The sequence below is a fragment of the Gorilla gorilla genome, chromosome 3, assembly GCF_029281585.2.
Source record: "Gorilla gorilla gorilla isolate KB3781 chromosome 3, NHGRI_mGorGor1-v2.1_pri, whole genome shotgun sequence".
Taxonomy (NCBI): Eukaryota; Metazoa; Chordata; class Mammalia; order Primates; family Hominidae; genus Gorilla; species Gorilla gorilla.
In genome coordinates, this window is record NC_073227.2 from 43002473 (window position 1) to 43009838 (window position 7366).

General features: G+C 32.4%; 1 non-coding gene across 1 annotated transcript; it reads right to left on the reverse strand.

Moving 5' to 3' along the window:
• Positions 1-1800: 1800 nt before the first annotated feature.
• LOC115934485 (small nucleolar RNA U13) lies at positions 1801-1904 on the reverse strand. The gene has a single exon (XR_004070276.1). It is a non-coding gene; the product is annotated as a small nucleolar RNA U13 (small nucleolar RNA).
• Between the last annotated feature and the right edge of the window lie 5462 nt (positions 1905-7366).

Here is a 7366-nt window from a genome sequence, read left to right on the forward strand (position 1 = left end):
TGGAAGAAAAATCTTGGAAATACCGATTTGCCTCAAATTTGGCAAATGTTTAAAACTGATATCATACATTAAAATTCAGAGTAATTAGATCACCTCATGTAGCTACTTAGCATAGTTTAAAGTATCACTGATTAGATGGTAGATTTATTTATTGAATTTTTGTTAATCTTAGGAAACAAACTCATCTAATGTCTTCTGCATCTTATTTTTGTAGTATCAAGTCTGAGACTTCAGTGGTTCTCATTTTTTTCTTTTCTTTTTTTTTACTTCCTGATACATTCCCTATCATTGCCTTCCTGCTACTACTGAGATTCTTTATCACTATTTGGAGATCTCCCTAGGATACTTCCTTTCAGAGCAGTACAGATTCTGCCGGTCAGTGTTCTCTTTAATTTGCAACCTCTGAGATAGTCACAAAAACTGCTAATTAAAAGCTACTGAAAATAGTCTGAGTCACAGATGCAGCTGGGTTGAGCTGAGTGGGAGGGTAGCTTAGATAATCGTTTGCTAACATCTTAATTTACTTTTAATGAAGAAAGTAAAATCTTGTGTTTAATTTACATTTGTTTTTCCCTTTAATTATTTGTTATACCAAATTTTCACTTCTTTAGAGCTAAACCTTGTAGAGTTATATAAAAAGTTACACGTTGTTTAATGTTACTGCATTCTCCATTCCTACAATAATGAATTACTTTAATAAATACAGCTTCAGAATCTTCAAGGATCCAAATTATTGTCTATTATAAAAGCAGTAATAATTGTAAGTGCTGTAAAAATGTTAAAGAAAAATAAGTTCAAAGAGTATGGTTATTAATTTATTACATAATTGTCCCTCAAATAGAATATGACAATGTTATAATTGAAACAAAAAAAGTTTTTATCCTCTATGCCTTCCTTTCCATGGTAATTTTACATGCGTAAGATTTTAACTCTAACTACCAATCAGGCAATTTTAAGTAACTGTTAAATTTGTACTGTGGACTAAAATATATATAACAAAATTATAAGAAGACTATCACACTGGCTAGATATACATTTTAAAAATATGAACAATTTTAGGTTACATATGATGCTTTCATCTTGAATATTACATGAATTCTTATGGTACTTTTATAAGACATATTTGTGGAATTGATCTCAACTTATAATACTTATTTACATATTATTTTAGCTTCAAACTTGTACAAATAGCTATTTCAAATATCTATGGCTTATTTTATAAAGAGAGCATAATAAATTGGATTGAAAAAAAAATCTTTTAAGTTTATTCGGTTTCACCTTGGAAGTCCATACTGGGAATGTTTCTGGTGAAAATGATATTGAGAATGCTCAGTGGTTACCCAAATGGATCAAACTATAAGGTCATATTTACCTTCATGAATTCACCATTATCATGAGTTTGGTCCTGATGGCTTAGGATCTTGATCTCTTCAGTATCGCAGAGTGGATTGAAAATAAAGAAGCTAATTCATATTGACAAAAGGCATAATGCATCAACGTAAAACCCAGAATATCAACATATTAACTTAGAATCAATTTATTTTAAAAGTAAAGAGCTGAATTGTCTATGAAACTGTCAGACACATTTTTCCCCTGAATAAGTGGCATGCTAAAACACAATTACCAAAATGCTTTTTATTAAGTAAATTATTAGCAAAGGGAGTAATAGATATTGTTAAAGGGGTGGCCTCTGTGATACTTATATGTCATGATTTTAGATAGTTCAACTTTGTATCAGTGTCACATTGGAGAAGTATATTTCAATGAAAAACGAACATCAAAAACTTTTTTTTCTACTCAGGTCAGACTGGTAATGTGCTGACATCGTAACAAGGTTCGAGAGTAGCACATCTCACGCATGTGCATGAACACCCAATCATCATGCTCATGAACTACAAAAAGATCAATCAAAAACATTTTTAAAAATTAAAATGGTTTCTTGCTTTAAGATTGTTATGCTAGGGGAAAATATAGCTTATAGCAATATTTCTGAAAACCTTTAAAAAGGCTCTGCTCATGCCTTCAGGCTTTTGGAGCCTAAAAAATTAGAAGATCAAGAGTTTTATGTCCTCCCCAGGGCAAAGAGTTCTGGGGTATAGAGTTCCCTGAGAAATAGTTTTAGTTCTTCTGCTACCACTGCATTTTATTATTAATGTGGTGGTATTGATGTTGCCACTACTGCTGCTGCTGACGATGATGATGATGAAAATGATGCTGATGATGTTGATAATAATGCTGAAAACCATCCACCTTGGCTCTTGTTATCTCTCTGCCTCCTTTCCTATTTTTTTATCTATGTGTGTTGTTTTCACTCTATATATTTTCTTCCTATTCTTAAAATATATTTGTGTTGTTATCTCTCTACCTGCTTTCCCTGTAATCATATATGTGAATATGCACACAAACACACACACAAACATACAACACTTACACACGCCTATGACTGAAGAGACTTAAGATTTTTTTTTCCATTTTCAGAAAACTCAGGGCCTGAAGGTTTAAAATATTGCCATATTTCTACCATTGAGCAGAAGCACTTCCAGAATTCAAATCTTGACTATCTTTCTGTAAATGCGTGATTCTTAACTACTATAATATCGTGCCTCTTCAAAGTCCAAGAATAGCTTTATTTCATTAATATTTATCTTTTCTTTTTACCAACTCAACTTTCTGACTTGCAGGCCATTAGCTTGAATAGATTAGGTTATCCAAACCCTCACTCTGATATACTATTTTTGAACTCTGAGTATTTCTGAGTGTAAGTAGGCAAGCATCCTGCTGATTTAGCATCAACACTTCATTATTGATATCCCTACTCTGAATTTATATTTTACCTATATGTTGTTGTCTTCTCTGTACCAGTTTTTTCAGACAAGTCGAGGACACTCGTTCCAAAACCGTCTTTAAAGTGGCCATGTCCCAGCTACTTATGGCTGGATCTTCCTCAAAACTTGTACTTATATGCCTTTATCAATAAGGATTGTCAGGAGAGAGAAACCACAGAGTACATGGAATGATTTGGACAGAATCTATATGATTATAATCATGTAATATGTATATTTCTCTGTATATGAGTATATACCTATGCACACATATCTGTGTGCATATAATATGTCATATATTATATATATATATATAAATGAACTATAATGGGGAATAAAAGTAACATGGTAATGAGGCAATGGGAGTAAGAAGCAAAGAGAACTTTTCAAAATAAAAGAATAGAGGGTATAAGGAACAGCCATGCTTCTAGGGGTAATGTAGGGTACTTATGAAACAGCTTCTCTCCCTACCCTTGAGGGCTGAGTTTCAGACCTTTATGGAGAGAAAATCATTGCTGCTTACTGGATGGTGGAGGATTTGATGAGGTTCCAAGTCCGGGAACTTTTTGTCTTGTTAAAAATTTACTGCCCAGAACTTCCTAGAAATCTGCTTAGAGTGATGGGGAATCAAATGACTTGTATTTTATTATTATTATTTGTTTACTTCTTTATTACCACCCATACAACTTGACACAAATTAATCTTGAGTTCTATTCCTAGCTATAATGAGTAACTCATGTCATATATCATCACTCGTTGACAACTATACAAATTTAGCAAATTATAAAAACAACGATTGAATTAAAAAGAACCGATCCTTAGAAAGCACTGAAGTACCAGAACTTGAGGAAAAAGACTATAAACACATGTATCAAATTTGCATTCAAAGCAGCCTTTCCCCCGAGACTATTTGCTGATTTTATCTTCAGGTTGTAGAGGCTGAGGAGTGAGTGTAGCCTGGAGTTCGTGTTGTTTTCACTGAGCTGGGGAAACAGACATTAGAGTTCATGGATAGCACAGCATCCAGGAATGAAGAGGCTGGAATGGCAGAGAAATGGAATCCTGGAAGTTGAACTAGGCCTTTTGTATATGGCTCTCCTATGAGAAATTTATCAGTTCCTAAATTCTACCTTTCCAGAGCAAAAGGTTAAAACAACAAAGCAAAAATCTGCTCAACGGATGAAAACTACACTGAAGTTTTGGCAGTCTCAGAGTGCTAGGACGGAAATCAATATAAGTGAAAGCCTAAGAAGGAGCTCAGACCCCCCAAGCCACCCAAGTTTATAGTTGATAGTCCTAAAGGGGTATGCCCTAACAGAAAGGACAAATAAGAAATAGAAGAACCTTCACAAAACTTAGTAAAGTTTCAAGTATTTGTAGTCTCTGTTGGAGTACGGTGTTTTGTGTATATGCTATCTGTGTGAAGGAACCAAAGCCTTCTCTGAAGGACGATAATATGATCCAGAGACCATACAACTTTTCACATAAAGTATTCAACATTTTACCAAGCACACCAGCAAACAGGACTAAATGAAGAAGAATTTTAAAAGACACAGAAATACTCAAATATAAATCAGATATAAATAACTATGATTAAATTATAAGAAAATAGTCTCTGTTAAGCCTCTACAACCTGAAATATATATATATATAATATAATACTAAAAAATAGAAGTTCTAGAACTGTAAAATTAGCAAGTCACTTGAATTATATTAATAATTCACTACAATGCAAGGGAAAATGATGGCCTTTCCAAGAACTATATTGGAATAATATACCATATGGAAAAAAAATTACTTCTGATTCATAACATGTACAAATTCAATTCTAGATGGATCATAAACCGAAACAAAAATATAGAAGGTGAAACAATAAATTTTCTGCAGTTTTGCATAGAGATGACATTTGGATAGGTTAATATTTCCTCAACAGAACATAATTATTTGCCATGAGGAAAAGGACTTATAAATTAGACTTTATTAAAATTTTAAAAAATCTGTTCATCAAAAGACAATTTCCAAAGAATAAGTGGAAATCCAAAGACTTGGACAAGATATTTGCAGTACAAATAACCAAAAGAAGACATATAAACATAAAGAATAACTACAAATCAATAATGAAAATATAGACTATCAAAGATCAAAAGGAATAAATGAATTGCAGAGTCACTTTTTAGATGTTCTCTAAAATTAACCTTCGGAAAATATGCTCGACGTATTTACTCAACACAAAGTCACAATGAAATATTATTGTAACAATATTTGAATGGCTAAAATTAAATAAAAATGAAATACCAAGTGTTAGTAGGAATATACAGTAACAGAAACTCTCATATACTTCTGGTGAAAGCACACATTTTTACAACCACTTTGAAATTCTTTATGTTTATTGCGGCATTATTCACAATAGCAAAGACTTGGAACCAACCCAAATGTCCAACAATAATAGACTGGATTAAGAAAATGTGGCACATATACACCATGGAATACTATGCAGCCATAAAAAATGATGAGTTCATGTCCTTTGTAGGGACATGGATGAAATTGGAAACCATCATTCTCAGTAAACTATCGCAAGAACAAAAAACCAAACACTGCATATTCTCACTCATAGGTGGGAATTGAACAATGAGATCACATGGACACAGGAAGGGGAATATCACACTCTGGGGAATGTTGTGGGGTTGGGGGAGGGGGGAGGGATAGCATTGGGAGATATACCTAATGCTAGATGACAAGTTAGTGGGTGCAGTGCACCAGAATGGCACATGTATACATATGTAACTAACCTGCACAATGTGCACATGTACCCTAAAACTTAAAGTATAATAAAAAAAAAATGTAAAAAAAAAAAAAAAAAAAAAAAAAAAGAAAATATGTGAGACAGAAAAAAAAAAAAAAAAAAAGAAATTCTTTAGTAGTATCCACCAACATATGTATACTTATGACTCATCAATTGAATTCCTAGATATATACCCAGAAAAATCTTGATATATGTCACCAAAGATAAGAATATTTAAATAAGCAATATTCATGGCACCTAAAGTATAAATGATCAAAATTACCACAACACTAAAATGACAAAGTGGGATGGATACATAAATTCTAATTATTCTCACAATAGTATACAGCAATAAGAAATAACAACCTGCGACTATGTACAACACAGATAAATCTCACAGATCTTGATTCGTTAAAAAATTTACAAATAGAATATTGCGCACTGATGACATTCAAAAACAAGCAGAGTCTATTATGGTGTTAGATGCCAGAATGCTGATTACATTGAGGCCCAGTGACTGAGTAGAGGCATAAGGGAAGATTCTGGAGGTGTAATATTTTACATCTTGATATAGTTGATACTTCCACAATATTCCTTTTAAAGGTACAAGTAGTATTTGATGCTTACTATTTATTCATTTTAATATATAGATGTTATATTTCAATTGAAAAGATAAGTATAAAATTCCTTTACGCATATATGTGCATATATATGTATAAAATTCCTTTACATATACATATACATATATACATATACATATATATACATATATATATATATATATATGTATATATATATATGGAGAGAGACAGGATCTTGTTCTGTCACCCAGGCTGGCGTGCACTGGCACAATCACTGTTGACTGCAGACTTGACTTCCTTGGCTCAAGCAATCCTCCCAGCTCAGTCTCCCTGTAGCTGAAATTATAAGTGTTCATTACCACACCCAGATTATTTCTTTTGTATTTTTTGTAGAGATGGGTTTTTGCTTTATCTCATTTCTTAAGATTGATATTAAATATTAGAATGAGTATACAGATTTCTGTGTTTTGCAATGCATTTGAAAGTTAAACTCTTTGAGTATTTGGGAGTATATTTATGGTAGAATGCAAATCACTGTATTCCCAAGGTGACTTCTTTTTTCTTAGCATATTTATGATGTTTTCTTATTTCATTTATCAAATTTTATGTGTCTGAAACAAAATCATGTCTATGGAAAAATTTTAAGAATACCAATATGGATGTTTAATTCCTCTTTGAAAATCCATCATTAAAAGTTACATTGAAATAAAACAGAAATGAATAATGTAGAGAAATTTTTCTTAGTGCTTTCACATTCAGTATTTTATGTTGATAGGAAATTTTTTTTAATAATTCAGATTTTTCTATTAATCTATGATTGAAAATTTATATGCTATGCTAAAGTAATGATGGAATTTGAAAATCACTGATTTCAAAGGACAAGGTACAGCTGCACTTTGAGAGGAACTGGAAGACAATGTGTCACATTGAAAACAAAATAAAATTTATTTATTTATTTTGAGATGAAGTCTCACTCTGTTGGCCAGGCTGGAATGGTGCAATCAGAGCTCAGTGTAACCTTCTCCTCTCCAGGTCAAGTAATCCTCCCACCTCAGCTTCCAGTGTAGCTGGGACTGCAGGCATGCACCAACATGCCTGGCTAATTTGTCTATGTGTATATATATATTTGTATTTTTTGTAGAGATACGTTTTCACCATGTGGTCCAGGCTAATCTCGAACT